This window comes from Heptranchias perlo, chromosome 15 (assembly GCF_035084215.1).
Source record: "Heptranchias perlo isolate sHepPer1 chromosome 15, sHepPer1.hap1, whole genome shotgun sequence".
In the NCBI taxonomy this organism is placed as follows: domain Eukaryota; kingdom Metazoa; phylum Chordata; class Chondrichthyes; order Hexanchiformes; family Hexanchidae; genus Heptranchias; species Heptranchias perlo.
This window is the reverse complement of record NC_090339.1, coordinates 44,477,392-44,492,214: the sequence shown is the minus strand read 5'-3', so window position 1 is coordinate 44,492,214 and position 14,823 is coordinate 44,477,392. Positions and strand designations below refer to the sequence as shown.

At 42.1% G+C, this 14,823-nt stretch overlaps 1 long non-coding RNA gene across 1 annotated transcript in view; it reads right to left on the bottom strand.

The window, feature by feature from the left end:
- Positions 1–2,934: 2,934 nt before the first annotated feature.
- The window catches only part of LOC137332740 (uncharacterized), a 307,773-nt gene continuing 295,884 nt past the window's right edge, over positions 2,935–14,823 (bottom strand). The window contains exon 3 of the long non-coding RNA XR_010965735.1: positions 2,935–3,280. This is a non-coding gene — a long non-coding RNA (uncharacterized lncRNA). The remainder of the gene's footprint in view (positions 3,281–14,823) is intronic.

The following is a 14,823-nucleotide window of genomic DNA, read 5'->3' as shown; positions in this document are numbered from 1 at the left end:
GGTTGAGGCCGTCCTCATGGGTGCGGAACTTGGCTATCAATTTCTGCTCGACGATTTTGCGTTGTCGTGTGTCTCGAAGGCCGCCTTGGAGTACGCTTACCCGAAGGTCGGTGGATGAATGTCCTTGACTGCTGAAGTGTTCCCCAACTGGGAGGGAACCCTCCTGTTTGGCGATTGTTGCGCGGTGTCCGTTCATCCGTTGTCGCAGCGTCTGCATGGTCTCGCCAATGTACCATGCTCTGGGGCATCCTTTCCTGCAACGTATGAGGTAGACAACGTTGGCCGAGTCACAGGAGTATGAACCATGCACCTGGTGGGTGGTGTCCTCTCGTGTGATGGTGGTATCTGTGTCGATGATCTGGCATGTCTTGCAGAGGTTACCGTGGCAGGGTTGTGTGGTGTCGTGGACGCTGTTCTCTTGAAAGCTAGGTAATTTGCTGCGAACGATGGTCTGTTTGAGGTTGGGTGGCTGTTTAAAGGCGAGTAGTGGAGGTGTGGGGATGGCCATAGCGAGGTGTTTGTCCTCATTGATGACATGTTGAAGGCTGCGGAGAACATGGCGTAGTTTCTCCGCTCCGGGGAAGTACTGGACGACAAAGGGTACTCTGTTGGTTGCGTCCCGTGTTAGTCTCCTGAGGAGGTCTATGCGATTTTTTGCTGTGGCCCGTCGGAACTGTCGATCGATGAGTCGAGCGTCATATCCCGTTCTTACTAGGGCGTCTTTCAGCGTCTGTAGGTGTCCATCGCGTTCCTCCTCGTCTGAGCAGACCCTGTGTATTCGCAGGGCCTGTCCATAGGGGATGGCCTCTTTGACGTGGTTAGGGTGGAAGCTGGAAAAGTGGAGCATCGTGAGGTTGTCCGTGGGCTTGCGGTAGAGTGAGGTGCTGAGGTGCCCGTCTTTGATGGAGATTCGTGTGTCCAAGAAAGAAACTGATTCTGAGGAGTAGTCCATGGTGAGCTTGATGGTGGGATGGAACTTGTTGATGTTATCGTGTAGTCTCTTTAGTGATTCCTTGCCGTGGGTCCGCAGCCTTCAACATGTCATCAATGAGGACAAACACCTCGCTATGGCCATCCCCACACCTCCACTACTCGCCTTTAAACAGCCACCCAACCTCAAACATGTCATCGAGACATTCACACAGCCATTTACTTCAGTGGAATAAACTTTAAACTAACCTGACATGCAATCGATCATAATGAGAGAGAGTGCAAAATAAACTGTTACTTGGGACATTTTAGAGGAGATTTTCCTGGGTTTTGAGTCCACGCACACTGGAATTTAAATGGAAAGACAATTGGTCGGATTCCTTCACAGACACGCGATCTTCTGCTATTTGTTGCGCTCGGGTGATCCAGTGTGACTGGCCGCAGACCCAGGAAAATCTCCACTTTTAACTTCTGCTTTTTAACATTTTATTTTACCTGAATTCAACAAATATCTGACAAAACGATTCCCTTTTGAGGGATGTGGTAATGTGGTTTCAAATGTTAGAGTTGGCAGACATAGATGTCACTTACATGGATGTATACGATCTAGTTGAAACGTTGGCGAGGATCTACAAGCCCTTCTCCCATTGCTAACTGTTACTTTTTTGATTGCTTGGCTGCAGCAAAGAAATGGAATGAATTTCAAACGTAGCAGGTAGTGTCCGTTTCGTGACAAACTTGGCTATTCTAAATCGCACTGCGTACAGTCTGTAAAATAAAGGGTTAATCCTTGAATTCTGTAAAACTGAAACTCAGACAGAGGACTATCTTTGGTGTTAGCCGAAGTTCGATGAACAGGGAAGCAGCGGGAGCCCAAGATTATGGACTAGGCAATTGTGTAATGTGCGTAGTGGATCCTGTAACTTAAAAGACTAATGAGCAGGAATATCCTGAGAAAAGTGGAGGTTAGTGCCCCAGTGTCCTAGTCATGATTGAGCATTAGCAAAGATATGCTATGGGTCTTGCAACAGAAGGATGACAAGTAGGAAGAGCCTCAGACAGTTGAGGTCAGTGTTCCAGTCATGAACTAAGCACTAACAAAAAGAAGTCTAGCTCCTGGCCATTGTCAAACTAATTCATATCTAGCAATCATAAATTCTGACGCATGCCTGTCCAGTTCAATGAAACCTTAGAATGTGTCCATGTATTGAGATTTTGTCCAGAAGGGATTTTTAGTTTAAGCTATAATTGCCAGCAATTTCCTTGGGGTTTCTCCTGCTCTACTGCCATAACTTTTTCCGATGTTTGGCGGAAACCCCACTAAAGCCTGCAGCTTATTCAAATTGGGGTGGAACCTCCACTTGAAAACTTGCCACAGCCCACCTCTGAGCTGCCACTGCAGATGAACATGTGCCTTTGGCCATCTAAACCCCATTGTTGTTATTATTGGAAAATCAGGAATAAGATCTTAACTAAGTTGAGCAAGATTGCATTATCCAGCAGTGCAAAGCAGAGCTTAACACTTTGTTACGTAAACAGTAACTAGATTAAAAAAGTGCCATCTGTTCATATCACTGTTGACAGAATTATATTAAAACTTCAGGAGGTATGGTGAGTATCCCAATATGAGTCAGCACTATTAAGAGAGAAGGTGAGAACGTTAGAAGAGAAAATAAATCTCTTACACTGTCGAAGGTACCTTTACTTTTGATGTTGATTTCTATACCACCTCAGGGTTCATTGACTGATGATTGAGTGACATTGTAAGGATAAATGTAAGCAATCTTACAACACCAGGTTATAGTCCAACAGTTTTATTTGAAAATCACAAGCTTTCGGAGCTTACCTCCTTCGTCAGGTGAGTGAGGTTCTAAAATCGCATAGCATATATTAGGCTGGAAGACGGTCACAGCAATCAAAGGTGTCGTTGGTGTTCAGACAGGTTAGCCATTACACAATGGGTCAGATTACACAGACAAAGAGAGAAAGAGACCCGAAAGGCAGAGAGAGAGAGAATGACCAGTTGTATTAAAAACAGATAACTTTTTTTTCCGCTGGTGGGGTTACGTGTAGCGTGACATGAACCCAAGATCCCGGTTGAGGCCGTCCTCATGGGTGCGGAACTTGGCTATCAATTTCTGCTCGACGATTTTGCGTTGTCATGTGTCTCGAAGGCCACCTTGGAGAACGCTTACCCGAAGATCGGTAGCTGAATGTCCTTGACTGCTGAAGTGTTCCCCGACTGGGAGGGAACCCTCCTGTCTGGCGATTGTTGCGCAGTGTCCGTTCATCCGTTGTCGCAATGTCTACAGAGGCTGTAGTCCTTGTCTATGTACCAGGAATGGGAGTTCTAGACACAGGAGTCAAACACTTCCAAGTTTATTAAGGGTTAGATGAACATACTCACACAGACAATGCCCCGAAATACACAGTGATGCTTTGCTGTAGAAGATCACACATTACAATCGTTGAGTTCAACTTTCTAAATCTTCGTCTTCCACCTCATGTTACAATTGCGCCCCTTCTTATATGTTTCTAACTACATTACATTCCTGGACCTTTATACACTTTGCAGCAGCTAGTACCCATCTTTATCAAGAAGTTCCAGGGCTTAGCAGAAGCTGCTGGTGTTAAGATTAAGCAAAGCATAGAATATACCAATTATGGCTATACTACATATAAATTAGTCTCTAAACATGCAGGAATCATGAGAAATACCAGATCTAAATGTAATCAATGTGTAATCAACCTTGAGATCAGGCTGTTTGTAACCTCTGTGAAGACTGCCACTCTCAACAAAGTTCAGCAGGTTTTTAACCTTAGGGGCTACACATAAAATTGATTCCTCACTTGCTCTTGATCCCTTAACATCAATTATGGGCACATCAGGTAGTGGCTCCACAATGTGATTCAGAAATCCCCCCTAGAACTAACCTGTATGTTATTAAGGAGATGGCCAAGCTAATATATTAATGGCATGGAATAGTGGGATATAATTTCTTTACTTTCCCTATATGGTGGGTTCCTGGTTTTAACTGTGCCATCTGGGGAGATGACAAGTGGAGGCTGTTGGAAAATATTATTACGAATACCAAGGGTGGTTAATCCTTTTCAATAATATTCCACTTGGTTTAGACACAAGTGCGTTTGTAACAGCAAACTTTATTAAAGACCCAACAACAAACATTTGTACAACCTAGTTTTTCCCACAGATTTCAAGATGATCAAACTTGGCTTCTGTAGGGTTGTGGACCTCCAACCTTCCTGAGAGCTCTAAAATTGGGGTCCCACATGTACTGTTTTTATATTATTCGGCTGCTATGTCCTGCTGATATCAATTCTACAGTGCTAGACTGCTTCAGCAGTCTTTCAATGATCAGTTCTATGGTGCTAACTGTTTCAGCTGTTTTTCAATGATCAATTCTATGGTGTTAACTGTTTCAGCAGTCTTTCAGTGATCAGTTCTGTGGTGCTAACTGTTTCAGCTGTTTTTCAATGATCAATTCTATGGTGCTAACTGTTTCAGCAGTCTTTCAGTGATCAGTTCTGTGGTGCTAACTGTTTCAGCTGTTTTTCAATGATCAGTTCTGTGGTGCTAAACTGCTTCAGCAGTCTTTCAATGATCAATTCTGTGGTGCTAACTGTTTCAGCAGTCTTTTAATGATATGTTCTATGGTGTTTACTGTTTCAGCAGTCTTTCAATGATCCAAATAATTTCAATTGTTCTTAGTAATCACATCCCTTATCTAGCTGCAGACTGACCCAGCATGTCTTTGTCAACCCAGAGATGAGGAGCTCTGTCTCTACAAACCAACCTCTTAGAAATGCCTGGGACTTGTCAGGATACTTGCTCAGAGGCAAAGTGTCTCCTTTCAGGGAGGGAATGTAAATGGAACAGCAAATGAACCATGGGCTGTTTTTTTCCTCAGTTTCCAATGACCCAGTACAGGACACCTTTGTAAAAGACCAGAGAACAGAATTGCTACTGAAGCTTCTACTCAGAAAATTGTACATCATATAACGAAAGGGAACCAACAGCATGGTGAGGAGAGGACAACAAATGAGAGGGAGAATGTTTTTGTAACCAAACATGGTTTTCAAACTTAAAAAAAGTAAAGTATTTAGAAGTTATGGGGGTTAAATTCTGGAGCGCCCACTTTTGGGTCCCTCCACCCCACCCCACCCCGGCGCAGCATTGTTCCCCCTTGCACAAATGGTGAGGTCTGAGGCGCCCCACATATTGGGCCTCAGACCTCATCATAATGAAGATGGTACTGTGGGAGGAGCCAGCATAAGGTTAGTGGTCCAGAGGGTCTCAGAGTGCCTGTCGGGGGTGGGGAGGGTCAGGCATGGAGATTGTGGCTTTGGAGTACTGGTTGGAGGAAGGGGGAGATCGGGGAGCCTGGTGGTTGGGCTTGGGGGGCATTGAGGGAGGTCGGGGATCTTGGGACCTGGAGTGGAGGTGACCTGGATGCTTGGATCGGAATGTGGTGAGTACTTACCTTTTTTTTTATTTAGGTGATGTTTGGGGTTGGTTTACCCTGAGGCAGCCCACATTGGCACTGGCTGCCTCAGGGCAAACCAAAGTTACAGTAGTGATCTGAAGCAAGCATTAGGCCCCTTATTTGCATATGCAAAGGGCCTAAGGCCTGCTTCAGGTGTGGGTAAAGGATGCCTCTTATTTGTCCTTACCCGATATGGCAGATGATGCACTTCCAGTTGGAAGTGTGCGCACTCTTCTCACCCGTCATTTTGGTGTCTTGGGAGGCTGCGTATCCTCTGAAAAACAGGTGCTACACAACCTAATTTAACCCCCCAAAGTCTTTTCTTCATTGTAAACCTATGACCATAAAATGCTTAAAATTTTAAAGTTTTTTTTCTTGGCTGATTTTTATTTTAAGTCATAATTGTATTAAAGTTTCATAAATGTCATTATATGTACAGAATGGTCAGCCGGGAATTGATAATGAATAGCTCCACATGCCGTTCATTCTAAGGGATGACCTTCAGCTCTTCTCTTAATTTCTATGCTTATCCATGCCTTCTGGAGGTTTTATTTCATGTCTATCTGCCTGCACTCCTGAACTTGTGACATTGTTGAGTAACTTTTTTTCATTTTATTTATATCTGTTGAATGAACTTGAATGAGTATATACAAGTATAAGGGGACAAAATGACAATGTTTTGTACACAATGGCAGTGAATTGTAGTAACTGCTACACAGACATTAGCCATAATGTACAAAAGACAAATTGGTGAATTTGAAAAGCATAATCAATCCATCACCAGAAGTGCTGAGTGTCTATAAAAGGACAATAGAGTATGCATGCTCAAAGCCTGAGTGCAGAAAGGTCAGTCAATGAAGGTTACAGTGACCTAATTTTGTGTATCCAATCTTTCTTCCTTTTAAAGATTCCAAATCTATGGGCTCTCACTTCTGTCCCCATAATAGATTATTGTATCGTCTTAAAAAGTATGGGGCCTATTCAAACTTGAACTAATTGAATGTAGTTGGGGATATATTAGATATTGAAAGGTAAATTCTTCCCTTAGGAAATGGTAAATGATGTTGATCATGTGATGGACACATTAGGGGCTACTGACAAGTAAATTACAACGATCCAGCTAAAAACTTGGTTGAAATAAATTTTATGGACAGCATAGCCCCAATTTTAACTTCCGGTGGAAGTCATGCTGGCACGGTTCAAAGCAAAACCAAACAAAAGATTAAAGTCGCTCATCTTTTATGGGCTTATTCTGGCCCCACTCCTGTTTGGTGCCAGATTGGCCAGGTGTGTAAGGTACGATGGCTTTCCCTCACAGGCCTTTGATTATAAAGGCAGTTGGACCCATCTGTGACAAACTCCTGCCATGAATTCATTGAGATAATTGACAACTTCATTTAAATTATGGCCTTTTTTAGAAATAACAAAAAGGTGCAAACCTCTTGTGAGGTAATCTATAGTTGTGATAAATTACGGTTTATTTTGCTAGATTTAAACCCCAACAAGTACTCCCTCTCAGTTCTACTCTGACGATGACAGCTGGTTCTCGCACAGGAACCTGAAAACTAGTTGAATAAGCTAAACAACCAACTGCTATTGGGTTATGCTTAGAATGAAATATTATGACTACCTCACCAGGTGTAAAATGCACATTCATACCAAGCAGCAGCTCCTGTCCAAACTCAGATCAGCAGCAGTCTCATTGAAATAAAAACAGAGAATGCTGGAAATACTTGGCAAGTCAGGCAGCATCTGTGAAGAAAGAAACAGTTAACATTTCAGGCCAATGACTCTTCGTCACAACTGGAAAAAGTTGAAGATTAAACAGTTGTTAAGCAAGTACAGAGCCAGGAAATGTTGGGGGGTGGGGAGGAAAGAACAAAAGGGAAGGTCTCTGATAGGGTGGAGGGCAGGAGTGATTAAATTGCAAAAGGGATGATGATGCAAGGCATGGAGAGTGGGAATAGGATAAGTAAAGAAACAATAGATGGGTCTAGAGAGCAGTAAATGGCAACATCAGAACCATTAGCAGCACTTGCTGTCTGAAGAAAAGGGGAGCAGTGGTTATGATCTGAAGTTCTTGAAATCAATGTTGAGTCCAGAAGGTTGTAAAGTGCCTAAACGAAAAATGAGGTGCTGTTCCTCGAGCTTCCATTGAGCTTCATTGGAACGGTGTAAGAGGCTGAGGACAGAGAGGCCATTGTGGGAGTGGGACGGGGAATTAAAATGGCAAGCAACCAACAGGTCAGGGTCATGCCTGCGGACTGTGTGGAGGTGTTCAGCAAAGCGATCGCCCAATCTGTGTTTGGTCTCCGCATTGTGAGCAGTGACTAGTATACTAAATTGAAATAAGTACAAGTAAATTGTTGTTTCACCTGGATGTGAGAAGGAAGTGAAAGGGCAGGTGTTGCATCTCCTGCGCTGGCACGGGAAGGTGCCATGGGCAGGAAAACGGGTGATGGAAGAGTGGACTAGGGTGTTGCGGAGGGAATAGTCCCTTCGGAATGCTGAAAGGGGAGGCGAAGATGTGTTTGGTGGTGGGCTTGCGCTGGAGGTGACTGAAATGGCGGAGGATAATACGTTGAATGTGGAGGCTGGTGGGGTAGAAGATGAGGATAAGGGGGATCCTATCATGGTTCTGGGAGGGAGAGGAAGGGTGAGGGCAGAAGTACGAGAAATAGGACGGACACGGTCGGGCCCTGTCAACCGCATTGGAGGAGAATCCTTGGTTGAGGAGAAAGGAAGACATGTTGGAAGCACTGGTGTGGAAGGTGGTATCGTCAGAACAGATGCGAGGGAGAGCGACAAACTGGGAGAAGGGAATAGAGTCCTTACAGGAAGCGGGGTGGGAGGAAGTGTAATCAAGGTAGCTGTGGGAGTCAGTGGACCTATATTAGATATTGGTTGACAGCTTATCCCCAGAAATGGAGATGGAGAAGTCGAGGAAGGGAAGAGTTGGAGATGGACCATGTGAAGGCGAGGTGGAAATTGGAAGCAAGGTTGATGAAATTTTGCAGTTTGGGGCGTGAGCAGGAAGTAGCACCAATAGTCATTAATGTACTGGAAAAAGAGGTGAGGGAGGGGACCTGAGTAGGGCTGGAACAAGGAATCCATGTATCCCACAAAAAGGCAGGTGTAGCTAGGACCTATACGAGTTTCTATAGCAACACCTTTTATTAGGAGGATGTGAACGGAGTCACAGAGGAGTTGTTCAACGTAAGAACAAGTTCAGCGAGGAGGAGGAGGACTACGACTACGACTGGTTGGGCCTCCATTCAAGGAAGAAGCGGAGGACCCACAGGCCGTCCTGTTGGGAGATGGAGGTGTAGAGGGACTGGACATCCACGGTGAAAAGGAGACAATTAGGGCCGGGGAACTGGAAACTGTTTAAAGTGGTGGAGGGCATTGGAAGAGATTGGACAAGGGGAGAAAAAAATAGAGTTGAGATAGGAAGAAATATGTTCCGTGAGGCAGGAGCAGGCTGGAAAGATGGGTCTCCCAGGGCAATCCTGTTTGTGGATCTTGGGAAGGAGGTAGAAGCGGGCTGTGCAAGGTTGGGGGACTGAGGTTGGAGGCCGTGGGGGGAAATCTCCAGATGGATGAGGTCAGTGACTGTCTGGGAAACTATGGCTTGATGTTCGGCAGTTGGGTCATCGTCCAGGGGGAGGTAGGAGGAGGTGTTGGAGAGTTGGACCCGGTGCTGCCCTCCACTTTATCAGTGACCTTCCCTTTAGTTCTTTCCTCCTCCGCCCCTTCCTCATTCTTCCCCACCACCACCACCACCACCCACCACCCCCCTCCCTTCCCTGGCTCTGTACAGTTTAATCTTCAACTTTTTCCAGTTCTGACGAAGGGTCATTAACCTGAAATGTTAACTTTGTTTCTTTCTCCACAGATGCTGCCTGACTTGCCAAGTATTTCCAGGATTTTCTGTTTTTATATCAGATTCCCAGCATCCGCAGTATTTTGCTTTTGATTTAGCAGTCTCATTGAGTTGGGCACAGGAAACTTCACCATGAGTCATTTAACATTTGCCGACTGACCCACTGAAAACAATAAAGGGGCATACCAAACTCTTGGATCTCAGGAACAACATCAGATTGATTAATGATAGTTCAAAAGTCAAATTCATTATCACTAAGTTGTAGATGGTTCTCAACCACCTAAATCCTGCTGTTGACTAATAAAGACAATAAAAATAATTTGAAAGCCTATAAGATGTGTCATTATATTTCCACATTTAAAGAATTGATTTTAGTTCATAGTAGAATTTGTAGATTGTTTGATATTTATACAGGGAGCTGTGACAGATGCTCAGTTCTGATACAATGGAACCTCATTAACCTCACACCAATTATTTGCTTTCCTTATTATTCTCTGGAAAGATAAAGCCTTGTGCATGACATCCCTTTATTATATAGCTTCTGTTATTTGTATTTCATCTGCTTTTTTTTGTGAATTAAACTACTTTATAGCCTTGAAATTACTGTTGGTGGGCCTTTCTTTGCAAAGTAACAAGGAGTAGACTAAAAAGTGGCAGAAAGTACATTAAAGAATATATATAGGTGTGTCTATATAGTCTCGTGTATAGTATGGCCTCCCTTAAAATATAACACAAACTTCTAACACATCTATTTCTGTCACACCTGTCACGCTGAAAATTATGCTTATCTGAGTCCTCCCAGTTCTATCTCCAAGGTAGGTGATGTTGTTCTCCATAGTGCTGACTACCTGAGGCTTCTAAAATACTTCCTATGCTTTTCCTGCATCCCTGCGGTCAAGGAAATCCCAGCCTGTCGCCTGAGAGCCATCAAGTTTAGTGGCACAGTAAAAGCGTAAAAATTTAAAGCTGGTACATGGCTATGGGGTTTCCTTGGAGCAGGGGTGGTGGTATTTACCCAAACTGTTTTCCCAGCACTAAGCTTGGATCCTTTGCTTAAAGTGCATGCTGCATTTTTACAGTAAAATGCATTAAATAAGTAAAATGGCTTCCTAGTTCAGTACTGTGAAACTAATGTTCTAAAATTTTGATGAGAATTGATGAAGCATTTTTCCTCCTTCACTCTCTTTTTTGCCCCTTTGTAAAATAATAGTAGCATATCCCAAACCCCCGATTATTTCCACACCACATTCATCTCTCTTCTCTGGCTTACTGTGACTACTCTCAATGATTTGAGACTGACATATCCTTTCTAACTAGCTCTATACCCTGGATCCCTTCAATTTTCCCAGAGTCTGTCACTCTATCTGCTACTCCCATCACCTGCCATTTCCCCTGACACATCACCCCTGGTGCTCCCAGACCCTGCAACCCCAATTCTGCTGTTGCAATTCCATGGGATCGTCCCCCAGTACTCTTGTAACCAATCTCCAACATATTAATCACTGTAATCCCTGACTCCAGAACCTCCCTTCCATTATTCCTAGATACCACCAAACTACATGGCTTCTTCCCTGCCCATTCATCATCATATGGGTATACAATTTGTAGAAGACGGCTTATAATTTTGCCCTGTTGTTAAAAGTTTGCTCCAACTTAACTATCTATCCAATTTTTGTTTCTGAGAGGATATAAAATAATGTGATCTTCTGTCTAAATATATGTCAGCAAAATGATCTTTCCTTTTAGGAATTTCATGGTAGGGTGCCTGTTTTCTGAATGATTTACTGATTCTTTCCAAATGCACAAGTGGCTCATTGTGTTCCCCATTGTGAACAACAATGTTGTAATAAATGAAGCTGAATTCAATTCATTTTGCGAACAAAGACCAGACAAAGCATGGGTGATATGAGCTTGTTCATTTTACCCAAACAGCTGGTGATTTTGACTTCTGATAGGTTACTCAGTTTTTAAAAAAAAAACTGGTGTAATGTCTCTTTCTTCATTAATGACTTCAGAATATTTTTAACAGCTCCAGGCCTTGTACCTATTATAAAAGTTTTGTGCACAACATTGAGAACAACACTATTTATATAGCTACAATGCTGAGGGCAGTGACTAACAAGCACAATTCCCATTCTGTGTTGGGAGTGGCAGTAAGGTTACTGTGATTAGCTTTGGTGCTTCTGAGCTGGGGAAGGGGAAAAAGTGTCAGGTTTCCTGCTATTTATTGTCTATTGATATTTTGCTAGAAAGTGCATGTGTGAGGTTGTTGCATGAGGATAGATGTGGAGGCTCATTCTGCAGGCTGGTATGTCGACAATTACCATTTTAGCAAGGGTGTTCTGTGACTATAGAATATTCCACTGATTTTTGTCTGACCATACTTTCCCCACACTGAGAGAATTAGATGAATGCTACACATGCTGTTGGAGATTTTCAAATGTGACCCGTAGCAGCTGCATCTCCAGGATAAATGTAATGTCGTACAACAAAATATTATTACAAGTGTTGACCATCTGAGAAAAGGAGAAGCAATTTTGAGATACTCCAAGATTAAGCATCCTATTAAATCAGGAGAGAGTTTTCAAGACCTTGACTAGATGGTGATTTCCAGAAATATAATACATATGATTTACAAATCTGCCAGTGCATTAAGAATTGTAATGAGCCTCTAATTTTGCAGATTTTTCCATGTGATACCATGCCTGGACTAATCACCATCCCAAAATCAGTCCATCCTAACAGTGTTACACCATTGACCAAGCAGATTTTGTTTTTTTTTGATCCAGTACACAGATTTGAGCTCAAGATCAACTTCAGAGGATATAGTTCATTCAATGATACCTTTAGAAGGAATGGTTTGACTTGCTCTTGAACTTTTGTACTGAATGCCCTTCTTGTTTTGCAGGTTAAAAGCTGTTAAGTTATTTCTCAGTAATGTGTAGCAAGTAATATTTGCATTAAAACTGTTATGTTTACAATAACTTTTGAGAAGTTTTGTAAAGAATATTTGTCTAATTGTGCTAATTTTTCTGAGGAGATACAAGTAATTTTCAATTTATATAAAATCCATTGCAATTTTAGAATCACGTCCCTTGTTTCCTTGTTGGTGCTTTATACAAAGAATATTCTCGAAACTGTTACTGACTTTAACAAACCACGAGTGGTTAGGATCAGGAATGCACTGCCACAGGGGGTGGTGGAGGCAGATTCAATCATGGCCTTCAAAAGGGAACTGAATAAGTACTTGAAAGGAAAAAAAATTGCAGGGCTACGGGGATCGGACAGGGGCGTGGGACTAACTGGATTGCTCTTGCATAGAGCCAGCATAGACTCACTGGGCCGAACGGCCTCCTTCCGTGCTGTAACCTTTCTACTGTATTAGCAGATGAATTTAACACATTTATGTGGCATTCCCTTGTCAGCTATTTTAATGAAGTACTTCATCCATTTAAAATAAATGAATGAATGTCTGTGACAGGAGAATGCCATGCAAATCTATCCTCTAATGTCGTCAATGGAAATTTCTAGACGTGCTTTTTCCCCTATTTTACTTGTCTTCACCTTTGTGCCGAGGATATTCTAGGATATTGTTGTACCATATGTGCAAGAACAAAATTTTGGGACTCAACTATCCACCAATATCCATTGGGAGGGAGGGGGTCTATTATTGCTAACAATGAAAGCGTAAATGGAGCTTTTAAGAGATGGTCAGCAAAGGGCACAGAAAGTATAAGTGACCACTGCATTTCGGTTTGTCTCTTTATTTGTTTTACTTTCATAATAGAAAAAGATCATTTCATGTAATGACTTATGATGTAAAACATTCCTTTAATAAGAGTCAGTCTTGGCTTAGTGGCAGTCCACTTATCTCTGAGTCAGAGGGCATGGGTTCAAGTCCCACCCCAGGCACTAGAGCACATAATCTAGGATGACACTTCAGTGCAGTACTGAGAGACTTATTGCAATGGTGGAGGTGTCATCTTTTGGATGAGTTGTTAAACCGAGGTACCATTAACCCTCTCAGGTGGATGTAAACATTTCCAGGGCACTATTCAGAGAAGAGCGGGGGGATCCTCCCAGTGTAAGAGCCAACATTTATCCTGGGGTATTTTGCAAGTACCTCTGAGCTGTAGGGTAGCAATAACTTATCAGAGGGCACTGCTTGGTGTAGTTTCACATGGTGATGCGCCCTGAAGTGGTATGAAGGTAGATAACGTAGGACACACTTCATAGACTTTATCTGGAATTCCCTCCCTAAACCTCTTCGCCTCTCTTCCTCTTCTCCTTTTAAGAAGCTCCTAAAAACCTCCCTCTTTGACCAAGCTTTTAGTCACCTGTCCAAATTTCTCCTTATGTGGCTCGGTGTCAAATTTTGATTGATAATCGCTCCTGTGTAGTGCCCTGGGACGTTTTACTTTGTTAAAAGCACTATATAAATGCAAGTTGTTGTTGTTGTGGTTATCTTCTTTAAGGATCTTCCTGTTCTGCTGAACTCTTGGAATGAGCTTCTGTACAGTCAGTTTCTCTGCTTATTTCATTACATAAACATTCCCTCCATGTTCTGATCCAAACACACAAAGAAAATATATTAAACAATAGTTGAAAATTAATAAAAATCTGGAAACATTATCTGACAAATAAAATAAATATAAATAAAATATTAATCCATGCAACAAACATTGAAAAATGAGAAAAAAATCCCCAAAAGACTGTAAATCATTTTTCTTCAATCCCAAATTGGGACTTCAAATAGCTTCCTTTAGTACTTGATTATAATGGGTGGAATTGGTTTCTGAAACGGGCCTACTAAAGGCATTCATTAACATACTGCATGAACCCTTAATCAAGCAGTTGCTCAAAAGGAAATGCAAGTGATTACCATGAGTATACAACCTAAATGGAAATATGCACTTGGCACCTTTTCAGCAGGATTGCTAGTCGTACAATTTCCACTGGTAGTATGACTAACATTTTTGGGTCTTTTCGACCATTCTTTATTTAGATTTTTCAGCTTTCATGTCTTAAATCGCTCTACAAAGTGAGTCCCAAATGCCTACATCTTTTAGGGAGCCTTTACTGTCTAGCTAAATATTCAATAACATGCCCAAGATAAAAAAATCAGCAAACTCTGCCTGTTAATTACTTTTTTAGTTACTGGAATATTCTTTTGCCTCCAAAGTATCTTTCTTCAAATGCATCACAGCAGATTGCTTTCTAGTTTTAAACGACTATGCACATTTATTAAACAAACAATATACAAATAAATTATGTAATAATAATTGTATATATTTACAATATATAGATAGTAGAAACTTTTATCATCGATCTCCTTGAAACTCTATCATCTATCGTCTTTAAAGGAAAACAATAAAAGATTGTGATACCAAACTATATTTTTGAATGAATAAATTGCAAAATCTACTTGTCTTTCTGTGAAGATTTAAATTTGTTCTACTAAGTTCCACAGAAAAAACTCTTCTCAATTCATTCCTTTTTACATCC